This window comes from Gorilla gorilla, chromosome 17 (genome assembly GCF_029281585.2).
Source record: "Gorilla gorilla gorilla isolate KB3781 chromosome 17, NHGRI_mGorGor1-v2.1_pri, whole genome shotgun sequence".
NCBI classification, from domain to species: Eukaryota; Metazoa; Chordata; class Mammalia; order Primates; family Hominidae; genus Gorilla; species Gorilla gorilla.
In genome coordinates, this window is record NC_073241.2 from 109,893,893 (window position 1) to 109,909,059 (window position 15,167).

Below are 15,167 nucleotides of genomic sequence, written 5' to 3' on the forward strand. Positions count from 1 at the left end.
TTTAGGCTTGTTTTAGGGTCAGGGCCAGGGCCCTGGATTAGGCATGTTTTAGGTTCAGGGACAGGGCCCAGGTTTAGGGTTGTTTTAGGGTCAGGGCTAGGGCCCAGGATTAGGCTTGTTTTAGGGTCAGGGCCAGGGCCCAGGGTTGGGTTCTTTTAGGGTCAGGACCTGGGCCCCGTGTTAGGCTTGTTTTAGTGCCAGGGCCCAGGGTTAGGGTTGTTTTAGGGTCTGGGCCAGGGCCCAGGATTAGGGTTGTTTTAGGGTCAGGGCGAGGTCCCAGGGTTAGGGTTGTTTTAGGGTCAGGGCCAGGGCCCAGGTTTAGGGTTGTTTTAGGGTCAGGTCCTGGGCCCAGGTTTAGGCTTGTTTTTGTGCCAGGGCCCAGGGTTAGGGTTGTTTTAGGGTCAGGGCCAGGGCCCAGGGTCAGGGTTGTTTTAGGTCAGGGCCAGGGCCCAGCATTAGGGTTGTTTTAGGGTCAGGGCCAGGGCCCAGGTTTAGGGGTGTTTTAGGGTCAGGGCCAGGGCTCAGGGTTAGGGTTGTTTTAGGGTCAGGGCCCAGGGTTAGGATTGTTTTAAGGTTAGTGCCCATGGTTGGGTTTATTTTAGGGTGAGGGTCAGGGCCCAGGGTTAGGTTTGTTTTAGGGTCAGGGTCAGGGCCCAGGGTTAGGGTTGTTTTAGGGTCAGGGCCAGGGCCCAGGGTTAGGCTTGTTTTAGGGTCAGGGCCAGGGCCCAGGGTTAGGGTTGTTTTAGGGTCAGGGCCAGGGCCCAGGTTTATGGTTGTTTTAGGGTAAGGTCCAGGGCCCAGGGTTAGGGTTGTTTTAAGTTCAGGGCCAGGGCCCAGGGTTAGGGTTGTTTTAGGGTCAGGGCCAGGGCCCAGGGTTTGGATTGTTTTAGGGTCTGGATTGTTTTAGGGTCAGGAACTGGGCCCAGGGTTAGGCTTGTTTTAGGGTCAGGGCCAGGGCCCAGGTTTAGGCTTGTTTTAGGGTCAGAGCCAGGGGCCAGGGTTAGGGTTGTCTTAGGGTCAGGGTTAGGGCCAGGGCCCAGGGTTAGGGTTTTTTTAGGGTCAGGGCGAGGGCCCAGGGTTAGGCTTGTTTTAGGTTCAGGGCCAGGGCCCAGGTTTAGGGTTGTTTTAGATCAGGGCCAGGGCCCAGGGTTAGGGTTGTTTTAGGGTCAGGGCCAGGGCCCAGGGTTAGGGTTGTTTTAGGGTCAGGGCTAGGTCCCAGGTTTAGGCTTGTTTTAGGGTCAGGGCCAGGGCCGAGCGTTAGGCTTGTTTTAGGGTCAGGGCCAGGGCCGAGCGTTAGGCTTGTTTTAGGGTCAGGGACAGGGCCCACGGTTAGGGTTGTTTTAGGGTCAGGGCCAGGGCCCAGGGTTAGGCTTGTTTTAGGGTCAGGGCCAGGGCCCAGGGTTAGGGTTGTTTTAGGGTCAGGACCTGGGCCGAGTGTTAGGCTTCTTTTAGTGCCAGGGCCCAGGTTTAGGGTTGTTTTAGGGTCAGGGCCAGGGCCCAGGTTTAGGGTTGTTTTAGGTTCACACCTGGGCCGAGGGTTAGGCTTGTTTTAGTGCCAGGGCCCTGGGTTAGGGTTGTTTTAGGGTCAGGGCCAGGGCCCAGGGTCAGGGTTGTTTTAGGTCAGGGCCAGGGCCCAGCATTAGGGTTGTTTTAGGGTCAGGGACAGGGCCCAGGTTTAGGGGTGTTTTAGGGTCAGGGCCAGGGCTCACGGTTAGGGTTGTTTTAGGGTCAGGGCCCAGGGTTAGGATTGTTTTAGGGTTAGTGCCCATGGTTGGGTTTATTTTAGGGTCATGGTCAGGGCCCAGGGATAGGTTTGTTTTAGGGTCAGTGTCAGGGCCCAGGGTTAGGGTTGTTTTAGGGTAAGGGCCAGGGCCCAGGGTTAGGACTGTTTTAGGGTCAGGGCCAGGGCCCAGGGTTAGGGTTGTTTTAGGGTCAGGGCCAGGGCCCAGGTTTAGGGTTGTTTTAGGGTAAGGTCCAGGGCCCAGGGTTAGGGTTGTTTTAAGTTCAGGGCCAGGGCCCAGGGTTAGGGTTGTTTTAGGGTCAGGGCCAGGGCCCAGGGTTAGGATTGTTTTAGGTTCAGGACCTGGGCCCAGGGTTAGGCTTGTTTTAGGGTCAGGGCCAGGGCCCAGGATTAGGCTTGTTTTAGAGTCAGAGCCAGGTCCCTGGGTTAGGGTTGTTTTAGGGTCAGGGTTAGGGCCAGGGCCCAGGGTTATGGTTTTTTTAGGGTCAGGGCGAGGGCCCAGGGTTAGGCTTGTTTTAGGGTCAGGGCCAGGGCCCAGGTTTAGGGTTGTTTTAGGTCAGGGCCATGGCCCAGGTTTAGGGTTGTTTTAGGTCAGGGCCAGGTCCCAGGGTTAGGGTTGTTTTAGGGTCAGGGCCAGTGCCCAGGGTTAGGGTTGTTTTAGGGTCAGGGCTAGGGCCCAGGTTTTGGCTTGTTTTAGGGTCAGGGCCAGGGCCCAGGGTTAGGCTTGTTTTAGGGTCAGGGCCAGGGCCGAGCGTTAGGCTTGTTTTAGGGTCAGGGACAGGGCCCAGTGTTAGGGTTGTTTTAGGGTCAGGGCCAGGGCCCAGGGTTAGGCTTGTTTTAGGGTCAGGGCCAGGGCCCAGGGTTAGGGTTGTTTTAGGGTCAGGGCCAGGGCCCAGGGTTAGGCTTGTTTTAGGGTCAGGGAGAGGGCCCAGGGTTAGGGTTGCTTTAGGGTCAGGGCCAGGGCCCAGGGTTAGGCTTGTTTTAGGGTCAGGGCCAGGGCCCAGCGTTAGGGTTGTTTTAGGTTCAGGGCCAGGGCCCAGGGTAAGGGTTGTTTTAGGGTCAGGGCCAGGGCCCAGGGTTAGGGTTGTTTTAGGGTCACGACCTGTGCCGAGGGTTAGGCTTGTTTTAGTGCCAGGGCCCAGGGTTAGGGTTGTTTTAGGGTCAGGGCGAGGGCCCAGGATTAGGGTTGTTTTAAGTCAGTGCCAGGGCCCAGGGTTAGGGTTGTTTTAGGTCAGGCCCAGGGCCCAGGGATAGGGTTGTTTTAGGGTCAGGGCCAGGGCCCAGGGTTACGGTTGTTTTAGGGTCAGGACCTGGGCCCAGGTTTAGGCTTGTTTTAGTGCCAGGGCCCAGGGTTAGGGTTGTTTTAGGGTCAGGGCCAGGGCCCAGGGTTAGGGTTGTTTTAGGGTGAGGGCCAGGGCCGAGGGTTAGGCTTGTTTTAGGGTCAGGGCCAGGGCCCAAGGTTAGGGTTGTTTTAGGGTCAGGGCCAGGGCCGAGGGTTAGGCTTGTTTTAGAGTCAGGGCCAGGGCCCACGCTTAGGGTTGTTTTAGGGTGAGGGCCAGGGCCCAGGGTTAGGCTTCTTTTAGGGTCAGGTCCAGGGCCCAGCGTTAGGGTTGTTGTAGGTTCAGGGCCAGGGCCCAGGGTTAGGCTTGTTTTAGGGTCAGGGACAGGGCCCAGGGTTAGGGTTGTTTTAGGGTCAGGGCCAGGGCCCAGGGTTAGGCTTGTTTTAGGGTCAGGGCCAGGCCCGAGGGTTAGGCTTGTTTTAGGGTCAGGGCGAGGGCACAGGGATAGGGTTTTTTTAGGGTCAGTGCCAGGGCCCAGCGTTAGGTTTGTTTTAGGGTCAGGGTCAGGGCCCAGGGTTAGGCTTGTTTTAGGGTCAGGTCCAGGTCCCAGGGTTAGGGTTGTTGTAGGTTCAGGGCCAGGGCCCAGGGTTAGGGTTGTTTTAGGGTCAGGGCCAGGGCCCAGGGTTAGGCTTCTTTCAGGGTCAGGGCCAGGGCCCAGGGTTAGGCTTCTTTCAGGGTCAGGGCCAGGGCCCAGGGTTAGGCTTGTTTTAGGATCAGGGCCAGGGCCCACGGTTAGGGTTGCTTTGGGGTCAGGGCCAGGGCCCAGGGTTAGGCTTCTTTTAGGGTCAGGTCTAGGGCCCAGCGTTAGTGTTGTTGTAGGTTCAGGGCCAGGGCCCCGGATTAGGCTTGTTTTAGGGTCAAGGACAGGGCCCAGGGTTAGGGTTGTTTTAGTGTCAGGACCTGGGCCCAGGGTTAGGCTTGTTTTAGTGCCAGGGCCCAGGGTTAGGGTTGTTTTAGGTTCAGGGCCGGGGCCCAGGTTTAGGGTTGTTTTAGGTCAGGGCCAGGGCCGAGGGTTAGGGTTGTTTTAGGTTAGGGCCAGGTCCCAGGGTTAGGGTTGTTTTAGTGCCAGGGCCCAGGGTTAGGGTTGTTTTAGGTTCAGGGCCAGGGCCCAGGTTTAGGCTTGTTTTAGGTCAGGGCCAGGGCCCAGGGTTAGGCTTTTTGTTGGGTCAGGGCCAGGGCCGAGCGTTAGGCTTGTTTTAGGGTCAGGGACAGGGCCCAGGGTTAGGGTTGTTTTAGGGTCAGGGCCAGGGCCCACCGTTAGGGTTGTTTTAGGGTCATGGCCAGGGCCCAGGGTTAGGGTTGTTTTAGGGGAGGACCTGGGCCCAAGGTTAGTCTTGTTTTAGTGCCAGGGCCCAGGGTCAGGGTTGATTTAGGTCAGGGCCAGGGCCCAGCATTAGGGTTGTTTTAGGGTCAGGGCCAGGGCCCAGGTTTAGGGGTGTTTTAGGGTCAGGGCCAGGGCCCAGGGTTAGGGTTGTTTTAGGTCAGGGCCTGGTCCAAGGGATACGTTTGTTTTAGGGTCAGGGCCAGGGCCCAGGGATAGGGTTGTTTTAGGGTCAGGTCCAGGGCCCAGGGTTAGTGTTGTTGTAGGGTCAGGGCCAGGGCCCAGGGTTAGGCTTGGTTTATGGTCAGTTCCAGGGCCCAGGGTTAGGGTTGTTTTAGTGTGAGGTCCAGGGCCCACGGATACGCTTGTTTTAGGGTCAGGGCCAGGGCCCAGGATTAGGCTTGTTTTAGGGTCAAGGACAGGGCCCAGGGTTAGGGTTGTTTTAGGGTCAGGGCCAGGTCCCAGGGATAGGCTTGTTTTAGGGTTAGGGCCAGGGCCCAGCATTAGGGTTGTTTTAGGGTCAGGGGCAGGGCCCAGGGTTAGGGTTGTTTTAGGGTCAGGACCTGGGCCCAGGGTTAGGCTTGTTTTAGTTCCAGGGCCCAGGGTTCGGGTTGTTTTAGGGTCAGGGCCAGGGCCCAGGGTCAGGGTTGTTTTAGGTCAGGGCCAGGGCCCAGCATTAGGGTTGTTTTAGGGTCAGGGCCAGGGCCCAGGTTTAGGGGTGTTTTAGGGTCAGGGCCCGGGCCCAGCGTTAGGTTTGTTTTAGGGTCAGGGCCAGGGCCCAGGTTTAGGGGTGTTTTAGGGTCAGGGCCAGGGCCCAGCGTTAGGGTTGTTTTAGGGTCAGGGCCAGGGCCCAGGGTTAGGCGTGTTTTAGGGTGAGGGCCAGGGCCCAGGGTTAGGCTTGTTTTAGGGTCAGGGCGAGGGCCCAGGGATAGGGTTTTTTTAGGGTCAGGTCCAGGTCCCAGGGTTAGGGTTGTTTTAGGGTCAGGGCCAGGGCCCAGGGTTGGGCTTGTTTTAGGGTCAGGGCCGGGGCCCAGGGTTAGGGTTGTTTTAGGGTCAGGGCCAGGGCTCAGGGTTAGGCTTGTTTTAGGATCAGGGCCAGGGCCCACACTTAGGGTTGCTTTAGGGTCAGGGCCAGGGCCCAGGCTTAGGCTTCTTTTAGGGTCAGGGCCAGGGCCCAGCGTTAGGGTTGTTGTAGGTTCAGGGCCAGGGCCCAGGATTAGGCTTGTTTTAGGGTCAAGGACAGGGCCCAGGGTTAGGGTTGTTTTAGGGTCAGGACCTGGGCCCAGGGTTAGGCTTGTTTTAGTGCCAGGGTCCAGGGTTAGGGTTGTTTTAGGGTCAGGGCCGGGGCCCAGGTTTAGGGTTGTTTTAGGTCAGGGCCAGGGTCGAGGGTTAGGGTTGTTTTAGGTCAGGGCCAGGTCCCAGGGTTAGGGTTGTTTTAGGGTCAGGGCCAGGGCCCAGGTTTAGGCTTGTTTTAGGGTCAGGGCCAGTGCCCAGGGTTAGGCTTGTTTTAGGGTCAGGGCCAGGGCCGAGCGTTAGGCTTGTTTTAGGGTCAGGAACAGGGCCCAGGGTTAGGGTTGTTTTAGGGTCAGGGCCAGGGCCCAGCGTTAGGGTTGTTTTAGGGTCAGGGCTAGGGCCCAGGGTTAGGGTTGTTTTGGGGGCAGGACCTGGGCCCAAGGTTAGCCTTGTTTTAGTGCCAGGGCCCAGAGTCAGGGTTGATTTAGGTCAGGGCCAGGGCCCAGCATTAGGGTTGTTTTAGGGTCAGGGCCAGGGCCCAGGTTTAGGGGTGTTTTAGGGTCAGGGCTTGGGCCCAGTATTAGGGTTGTTTTAGGTCTGGTCCAGGGCCAAGGGATACGTTTGTTTTAGGGTCAGGGCGAGGGCCCAGGGATAGGGTTGTTTTAGGGTCAGGACCAGGGCCCTGGGTTAGGGTTGTTGTAGGGTCAGGGCCAGGACCCAGGGTTAGGCTTGGTTTAGGGTCAGGGCCGGGGCCCAGGGTTAGGGTTGTTTTAGGGTCAGGGCCAGGGCCCAGGGTTAGGCTTGTTTTAGGGTCAGGGCCAGGGCCCAGGGTTAGGGTTGTTATAGGGTGAGGGCCAGGGCCCAGGGTTAGGCTTGTTTTAGGGTCAGGGCCAGTGCCCAGCGTTTGGGTTGTTTTAGGTTCAGGGCCAGGGCCCAGGGTTAGGGTTGTTTTAGTGCCCGGGCCAAGGTTTAGGGTTTTTTTAGGGTCGGGGCCCAGGGTTAGGCTTGTTTTAGGATCAGGGCCCAGGGTTAGGGTTGTTTTAGGGTCAGGGCCCAGGGTTAGGGTTGTTTTAGGGTCAGGGCCCAGGGTTAGGGTTGTTTTAGGGTCAGGGCCCAGGGTTAGGGTTGTTTAAGGGTCAGGTCCCAGGGTTAGGGTTGTTTTAGGGTCAGGGCCCAGAGTTAGTGTTGTTTTAGGGTCAGGGCCCAGGGTTAGTGTTGTTTTAGGGTCAGGGCCCAGTGTTAGGGCTGTTTTAGGGTCAGGGCCCAGGGTTGGGGTTGTTTTAGGGTCAGGGCCCATGGTAGGGTTGTTTTAGGGTCAGGACCCACGATTAGATTTTTAGGATCAGGGTCAGGGCCCAGGGTTAGGGTTTTAGGGTAAGGGCCAGTGCCCAGGGTTAGGGTTTTAGGCTCAGGGCCAGGGCCCAGGGTTAGGGTTTTAGGCTCAGGGCTAGGGCCCAGGGTTAGGGTTTTAGGATCAGGGTCAGGGCCCAGGGTTAGGGTTTTAGGCTCAGGGCCAGGGCCCAGGGTTAGTGTTTTAGAGTCAGGGCCAAGGCCCAGGGTTAGGGTTGTTTTAGGGTCAGGGCCAGGGCCCAGGGTTAGGGTTGTTATAGGGTCAGGGTCAGGGCCAGGGCCCAGGGTTAGTGTTGTTTTAGGATCAGGACCAGGGCCCAGGGTTAGGGTTGTTTTAGGGTCAGGGCCAGGGCCCAGTGTTAGGTTTGTTTTAGGGTCAGGGCCAGGGCCCAGGTTTAGGTTTGTTTTAGGGTCAGTGTCCAAAGTTAGGGTTTTAGGCTCAGGGCCAGGGCCTCGGGTTAGGGTTTTAGGCTCAGGGCCATGGCCCAGGGTTAGGGTTAATTAAGGGTCAGGGCCAGGGCGCAGGTTTAGCGTTGATTTAGGGTAAGGGCCAGGGCCCAGGGTTAGGGTTTTTGTACGGTCAGGGCCAGGGCCCAGTGTTAGGGTTGTTTCAGGATCAGGGCCCTGAGTTAGGGTTGTTTCAAGGTCAGGGCCCAGGGTTAGAGTTTTTTCAGGGTGAGGGCCCAGGGTTTGGGTTGTTTTAGGGTCAGGGCCCAGGGTTAGGGTTGTTTTAGGGTCAGGGCCCAGGGATAGGGTTGTTTCAGGTTCAGGGACAAGGGTTAGGGTTGTTTCAGGGTCAGGGCCCAGGGTTAGGGTTGTTTCAGGGTCAGGGCCCTGGGTTAGGGTTGTTTCAGGGTCAGGGCCCAGGGTTAGGGTTGTTTTAGGGTCAGGTGCTTGACGCAGGTTTAGGGTTGTTTTAGTGCAATTGCCAAGGGTTAGGGTTGTTTTAGGGTCAGGCCAGGGCCCAGGGTTAGGGTTGTTTTTGGTCAGGGCCAGGGCCCAGGGATAGGGTTGTTTTAGGGTCAGGGCCAGGGCCCACGTTTAGGGTTGTTTTAGGGTCAGGGCCAGGGCCCAGGGTTAGGCTTGTTTTAGGGTCAGGTCGATCGCCCACGGTTAGTCTTGTTTTAGGGTCAGGGCCAGGGCCCAGTGTTAGGCTTGTTTTAGGGTCAGGGCTAGGGCCCAGGGTTAAGGTTGTTTTAGGGTCAGGACCTGGGCCCAGGGTTAGGCTTGTTTTAGTGCCAGGGCCCAGGGTTACGCTTGTTTTAGGGTTAGGGCCAGGGCCCAGGGTTAGGCTTGTTGTAGGGTCAGGGCCAGTTCCCAGGGATAGGGTTGTTTTAGGGTCAGGGCCAGGGCCAAGGGTTAGGGTTGTTTTAGGGTCAGGGCCAGGGCCCAGGGTTAGGCTTTTTTTAGGGTCAGGCCCAGGGCCCAGGGTTAGGGTTATTTTAGGGTCAGTGCCCAGGGTTAGTGTTGTTTTAGGGTCAGTGCCCAGGGTTAGGGTTGTTTTAGGGTCAGGTCCAGGGCCCAGGGTTAGGCGTGTTTTAGGGTCAGGGCCAGGGCCCAGGGTTAGGGTTGTTTTAGGGTCAGGGCTAGGGCCCAGGTTTAGGCTTGTTTTAGGGTCACGGCCAGGTCTCAGGGTTAGGGTTCTTTTAGGGCCAGGTCCCATGGTTAGTGTTTTACAGTCAGGGCCAGGGCCCACAGTTAGGGTATTAGGCTCAGTGCAAGGGCCCAGGGTTAGGGTTTTAGGCTCAGGGCCATGTCCCAGGTTTAGGGTTTTAGGGTTATGGCCAGTGCCCAGGGTTAGGGTTTTAGGGTCAGGGCCTGGGCCCAGGGTTAGGGTTTTAGGGTCAGGGACAGGGCCCATGGTTAGGGTTTTAGGGTCAGGGCCTGGGCCCAGGGTTAGGGTTTTAGGGTCAGGGCCAGGGCCCATGGTTAGGGTTTTAGGGTCAGGGCCAGGGCCCAGGGTTAGGGTTTTTGGGTCAGGGCCTGTGCCCCGGGTTAGGTTTTTAGGGTCAGGGCCCAGGGTTAGGGTTTTAGGGTCAGGACCCAGGGTTAGGGTTTTAGGGTCAGGACCCAGGGTTAAGGTTTTAGGGTCAGGGCCCAGGGTTAGGGTGATTTCCAGGAAGTGACCTCACAGTGACTCAAGCTACCACTTACTGTTGATTGTGATGAAATGCCAGCTGAGGCACATGCCTTGGGAGCTAAGTGGTTGTTGCCCTTGACTACTATGAAGACTGGTGTGGGAAGGGTCGCTTTGGATGCACTTGAGCAGGGGTCCCCAACCCCTGAGCCATGGAGCCGTAAGGAGCCACACAGCAGGTGAGTGGTGTCGAGTGAGGGAGTGAGGGAAGCTTCGTCTGTATTTACAGCCACTCCCCTTTGCTCACATTCCCGCCTGAGCTCCACCTTCTCAGATGAGCAGCAGCATTAGATTCTCATAGGAGAACGCACCCTGTTGTGAACCGTGCATGTGAGGGATCTAGGTTGCGCTGTGCTTATGAGAATCTAATACCTATTGATCTGTCACTTTCTCCCATCACGCTCAGGTGGGACCATCCAGTTTCAGGAAAACAAGCTTAACACGCCCACTGATTCTACATTATGGTGAGTTCTATAATTATTTTATTATATATTCCAGTGTAATAATGGAAATGAAGTGCCTAATCAACGTAAATGTGCTTAAATCTTTTGGCCCAGCTCCTACCTCCCGGCAGCCTCGCCAGGCCCAGAACTCTCTCCAGTCAGCCTCTACAGACCAAGCTCATGACTCACAATGGCCTATTTAGGCCCATACCCTACCTCACGGCAGTCTCCGCAGATGAGCCTACTGCCTCACAACAGCCTCCACAGGCACAGCTCCATCGTTACAATGGCCTCTTTAGACCCAGCTCCTGCCGCCCAGCCTTCTCTCCAGGCCCTGAACTTTCTCCGTAAGTTGAGGTAGCTGGGACTGTAGGTATACATGACGATACTTGGCTAATTTTTAAATTGTTTTGCAGACATGGGGTCTCACTTTGTTGGCCAGGCTGGTGTCAAACTAATGGCCTCAAGTGACCCTTCCACCCCTGCCTCCCATCCTCGAGGTATGTGCCACCACAAGGGGCACTTGTTCAATTTTCTAAAGAAAAAATTTCTAAAGTAAGGCTGTGGGATGATGGCAGGAAGATAAAAGAAAAACAGAAGAATAAGTTAAAATGACTTATTCACACATATTCTTTTGACAGCAAGAAGAACTTTTAGTATATACATTCCTTACAAACAAACAAACGGCAGATAAACAATGTTGTATAGGAACTTCAACACACACTGTACAATATTCCCACTTTGCTGACATAAGTTATGGAAATTTCGTGGTTTCCTTGAGTTTCGCTACCAGTATTTTGCTTCTCTGAGGATTTTTATCAACTTCCTCATCTGTTAACTTCTCTCCAAGGTATGTCATGTCACGACATACTGCCGCTGCACGAACACGGCCAGTGTCTTCCTATTAAACATGTAGAATGCTTTCCTAATTTCTCTTTTTACTCTCTGTCTTTGTGTTCTGCATTTTCCTTACTTTTATTGTCAGAAACTCCAGAAAGTGAATCGTACTAATTTATCACGATTTGCTTTATTAATTTATACTATGCTTATATGGAATTTTGCCCAACAGACCTCATTACAATTTGGGCCAGGGCCCAGGGTTAGGGTTGTTTTAATGTCAGGGCCCAGAGTTAGGGTTGTTTTAGGGTCAGGGCCCAGGGTTAGGGTTGTTTTAGGGTCAGGGCCCAGGGTTAGGGTTGTTTAAGGGTCAGGGCCCAGGGTTAGGGTTTTTTCAGGGTCAGGGCCCAGGGTTAGTGTTGTTTTAGGGTCAGGGCCCAGGGTTAGTGTTGTTTTAGGGTCAGGGCCCAGTGTTAGGGTTGTTTTAGGGTCAGGGCCAGGGCCCAGTGTTAGCTTTGTTTTAGGGTCAGGGCCACGGCCCAGGGTTAGGGTTGTTTTAGGGTCAGGGCCAGGGCCCAAAGTTAGGGTTGTTTTAGGGTCAGGGCCCAGGGTTAGGTTTTTAGGCACTGGTCCAGGGTCCAGGGTTAGGGTTTTAGGCTCAGGGCCAGGGCCCAGGTTTAGGGTTGTTTTAGTGTCGGGGCCAGGGCCCAGGGTTAGGGTTGTTTTAGGGTCATGGCCAGGTCCCAGGATTAGGGTTGTTTTAGGGTCAGGGCCAGGTCCCAGGTTAAGGGTTCTTTTAGGGTCATTGCCCAGGGTTAGGGTTGTTTTTGGGTCAGGGCCCAGGGTTAGGGTTGTTTTAGTTTCAGGGCGCAGGGTAAGGGTTTTTTTATGGTCAGGGCCCAGGGTTATGGTTGTTTTAGGGTTAGGGCCCAGGGTTAGGGTTTTAGGCTCAGGGCCGGGGCCCAGGGTTAGGGTTTTAGGCTCAGGGCCAGGGCCCAGTGTTAGGGTTTTAGGCTCAGGGCCAGAGCCCTGGGTTAGGGTTTTAGAGTCAGGGCCAGGGCCCACGGTTAGGGTTTTAGGCTCAGGGCCAATGCCCAGGGTTAGGGTTTTAGGCTCAGGGCCAGGGCCCAGGGTTAGGGTTTTAGGCTCAGGGCCAGGTCCCACGGTTAGGGTTTAAGGTCAGTGCCAGGGCCCAGGGTTAGGGTTTTAGGCTCAGGGTCAGGGCCAGGGTTAGGGTTTTAGGCTCAGGACCAGGGCCCAGGGTTAGGGTTTTAGTGTCAGGGCCAGTGCCCAGGGTTAGGGTTTTAGGCTCAGTGTCAGGGCCCAGGGTTAGGGTTTTAGGATCAGTGCCAGGTCCCAGGGTTAGCGTTTTAGGGTCAGGGCCAGGGCGCAGGGTTAGGGTTTTAGGGTTAGGGTCAGTGCCCAGGGTTAGGGTTTTAGGGTCAGGACCTGGGCCCAGGGTTAGGGTTTTAGGGTCAGGGTCAGGGCCCAGGGTTAGGGTTTTAGGGTCAGGGCCAGGGCCCAGGGTTAGGGTTTTTCGGTCTGGGCCTGGGCCCAGGGTTAGGTTTTTAGGGTCAGGGCCCAGGGTTAGGGTTTTAGGGTCAGGTCCCAGGGTTAGGATTTTAGGGTCAGGACCCAGGGTTAGGGTTTTAGGGTCAGGGCCCAGGGTTAGGGTGATTTCCAGGAAGTGACCTCACAGTGACTCAAGCTACCACTTACTGTTGATTGTGATGAAATGCCAGCTGAGGCACATGCCTTGGGAGCTAAGTGGTTGTTGCCCTTGACTACTATGAAGACTGGTGTGGGAAGGGTCGCTTTGGATGCACTTGAGCAGGGGTCCCCAACCCCTGAGCCATGGAGCCGTAAGGAGCCACACAGCAGGTGAGTGGTGTCGAGTGAGGGAGTGAGGGAAGCTTCGTCTGTATTTACAGCCACTCCCCTTTGCTCACATTCCCGCCTGAGCTCCACCTTCTCAGATGAGCAGCAGCATTAGATTCTCATAGGAGAACGCACCCTGTTGTGAACCGTGCATGTGAGGGATCTAGGTTGCGCTGTGCTTATGAGAATCTAATACCTATTGATCTGTCACTTTCTCCCATCACGCTCAGGTGGGACCACCCAGTTTCAGGAAAACAAGCTTAACACGCCCACTGATTCTACATTATGGTGAGTTCTATAATTATTTTATTATATATTCCAGTGTAATAATGGAAATGAAGTGCCTAATAAACGTAAATGTGCTTAAATCTTTTGGCCCAGCTCCTACCTCCCGGCAGCCTCGCCAGGCCCAGAACTCTCTCCAGTCAGCCTCTACAGACCAAGCTCATGACTCACAATGGCCTATTTAGGCCCATACCCTACCTCACGGCAGTCTCTGCAGATGAGCCTACTGCCTCACAACAGCCTCCACAGGCACAGCTCCATCGTTACAATGGCCTCTTTAGACCCAGCTCCTGCCACCCAGCCTTCTCTCCAGGCCCTGAACTTTCTCCGTAAGTTGAGGTAGCTGGGACTGTAGGTATACATGACGATACTTGGCTAATTTTTAAATTGTTTTGCAGACATGGGGTCTCACTTTGTTGGCCAGGCTGGTGTCAAACTAATGGCCTCAAGTGACCCTTCCACCCCTGCCTCCCATCCTCGAGGTATGTGCCACCACAAGGGGCACTTGTTCAATTTTCTAAAGAAAAAATTTCTAAAGTAAGGCTGTGGGATGATGGCAGGAAGATAAAAGAAAAACAGAAGAATAAGTTAAAATGACTTATTCACACATATTCTTTTGACAGCAAGAAGAACTGTTAGTATATACATTCCTTACAAACAAACAAACGGCAGATAAACAATGTTGTATAGGAACTTCAACACACACTGTACAATATTCCCACTTTGCTGACATAAGTTATGGAAATTTCGTGGTTTCCTTGAGTGTCGCTACCAGTATTTTGCTTCTCTGATGATTTTTATCAACTTCCTCATCTGTTAACTTCTCTCCAAGGTATGTCATGTCACGACATTCTGCCGCTGCACGAACACGGCCAGTGTCTTCCTATTAAACATGTAGAATGCTTTCCTAATTTCTCTTTTTACTCTCTGTCTTTGTGTTCTGCATTTTCCTTACTTTTATTGTCAGAAACTCCAGAAAGTGAATCGTACTAATTTATCACGATTTGCTTTATTAATTTATACTATGCTTATATGGAATTTTGCCGAACAGACGTCATTACAATTTGGGCCAGGGTCCAGGGTTAGGGTTGTTTCAGGGTCAGGGCCAGGGCCCAGGGTTAGGCTTGTTTTAGGGTCAGGGCCGGGGCCCAGGGTTAGGTTTGTTTTAGGGTCGAGGCCCAGGGTTAGGGTTTTTTTCGGATCGGGGCCCAGGGTTAGGGTTGTTTTAGGATCAGGGCCCAGGGTTAGGGTTGTTTTAGGGTCAGGGCCCAGGGTTAGGGTTGTTTTATGGTCAGGGCGCAGGGTTAGGGTTGTTTTAGGGTCAGGGACCAAGGTTAGGGTTGTTTTAGGGTGAGGGCCCAGGCTTGGGTTTGTTTTAGGGTCAGGACCAGGGCCCAGGGTTAGGCCTGTTTTAGGGTCAGGGCCAGGGCCCAGGTTTAGGCTTGTTTTAGGGTCAGGGACAGGGCCCAGGGTTAAGGTTGTTTTAGAGTCAGGGCCATGGCCCAGGGTTAGGGTTGCTTTAGGGTCAGGGCCAGGGCCCAGGGTTAGGCTTGTTTTAGGGTCGGGGCCAGTGTTCAGGGTTAGGGTTCTTTTAGGGTCAGGGCCAGGGCCCAGGGTTAGGGTTGTTTAAGGGTCAGGGCCAGGGCCCAGGGTTAGGGTTGTTTTAGGGTCAGGGCCAGGGCCCAGGGTTAGGCTTGTTTTAGGGTCAGGGCCAGGGCCCAGGGTTAGGGTTGTTTTAGGGTCAGGGCCAGTGTTCAGGTTTAGGGTTCTTTTAGGGTCAGGGCCAGGGCCCAGGGTTAGGGTTGTTTAAGGGTCAGGGCCAGGGCCCAGGGTTAGGGTTGTTTTAGGGTCAGGGCCAGGGCCCAGGGTTAGGCTTGTTTTAGGGTCAGGGCCAGGGCCCAGGGTTAGGGTTGTTTTAGGGTCAGGGCCAGGGCCCAGGGTTAGGGTTGTTATAGGGTCAGGACCTGGGCCCAGGGATAGGCTTGTTTTAGTGCCAGGGCCCAGGGTTAGGGTTTTTTTAGGGTCAGGGCCAGGGCCCAGGGTCAGGGTTGTTTTAGGTCAATGCCAGGGCCCAGCATTAGGGTTGTTTTAAGGTCAGGGCCAGGGCCCAGGTTTAGGGGTGTTTTAGGGTAAGGGCCAGGGCCCAGCGTTAGGGTTGTTTTAGGGTCAGGGCCAGGGCCCAGGGTTAGGCTTGTTTTAGGGTCAGGGTTAGGGCCAGGGCCCAGGGTTAGGGTTTTTTTAGGGTCAGGGCGAGGGCCCAGGGTTAGGCTTGTTTTAGGTTCAGGGCCAGGGCCCAGGTTTAGGGTTGTTTTAGGTCAGGGCCAGGGCCCAGGGTTAGGGTTGTTTTATGTCAGGGCCAGGTCCCAGGGTTAGGGTTGTTTTAGGGTCAGGGCCAGGGCCCAGGGTTAGGGTTGTTTTAGGGTCAGGGCCAGGGCCCAGGGTTAGGGTTGGTTTAGGGTCAGGGCTAGGGCCCAGGTTTAGGCTTGTTTTAGGGTCAGGTCCAGGGCCCAGGGTTAGGCTTGTTTTAGGGTCAGGGCCAGGGCCGAGCGTTAGGCTTGTTTTAGGGTCAGGGACTGGGCCCAGGGTTAGGGTTGTTTTAGGG

At 55.2% G+C, this 15,167-nt stretch overlaps 1 long non-coding RNA gene across 1 annotated transcript in view; it reads left to right on the forward strand.

Annotated features, from left to right (window-relative positions):
• The window catches only part of LOC129528386 (uncharacterized), a 74,031-nt gene that overhangs the window by 28,633 nt on the left and 30,231 nt on the right, over positions 1 to 15,167 (forward strand). The window contains exons 8-11 of the long non-coding RNA XR_010131261.1: positions 9,529 to 9,586; positions 9,680 to 9,912; positions 12,511 to 12,568; positions 12,662 to 12,894. This is a non-coding gene — a long non-coding RNA (uncharacterized lncRNA). The remainder of the gene's footprint in view (positions 1 to 9,528; positions 9,587 to 9,679; positions 9,913 to 12,510; positions 12,569 to 12,661; positions 12,895 to 15,167) is intronic.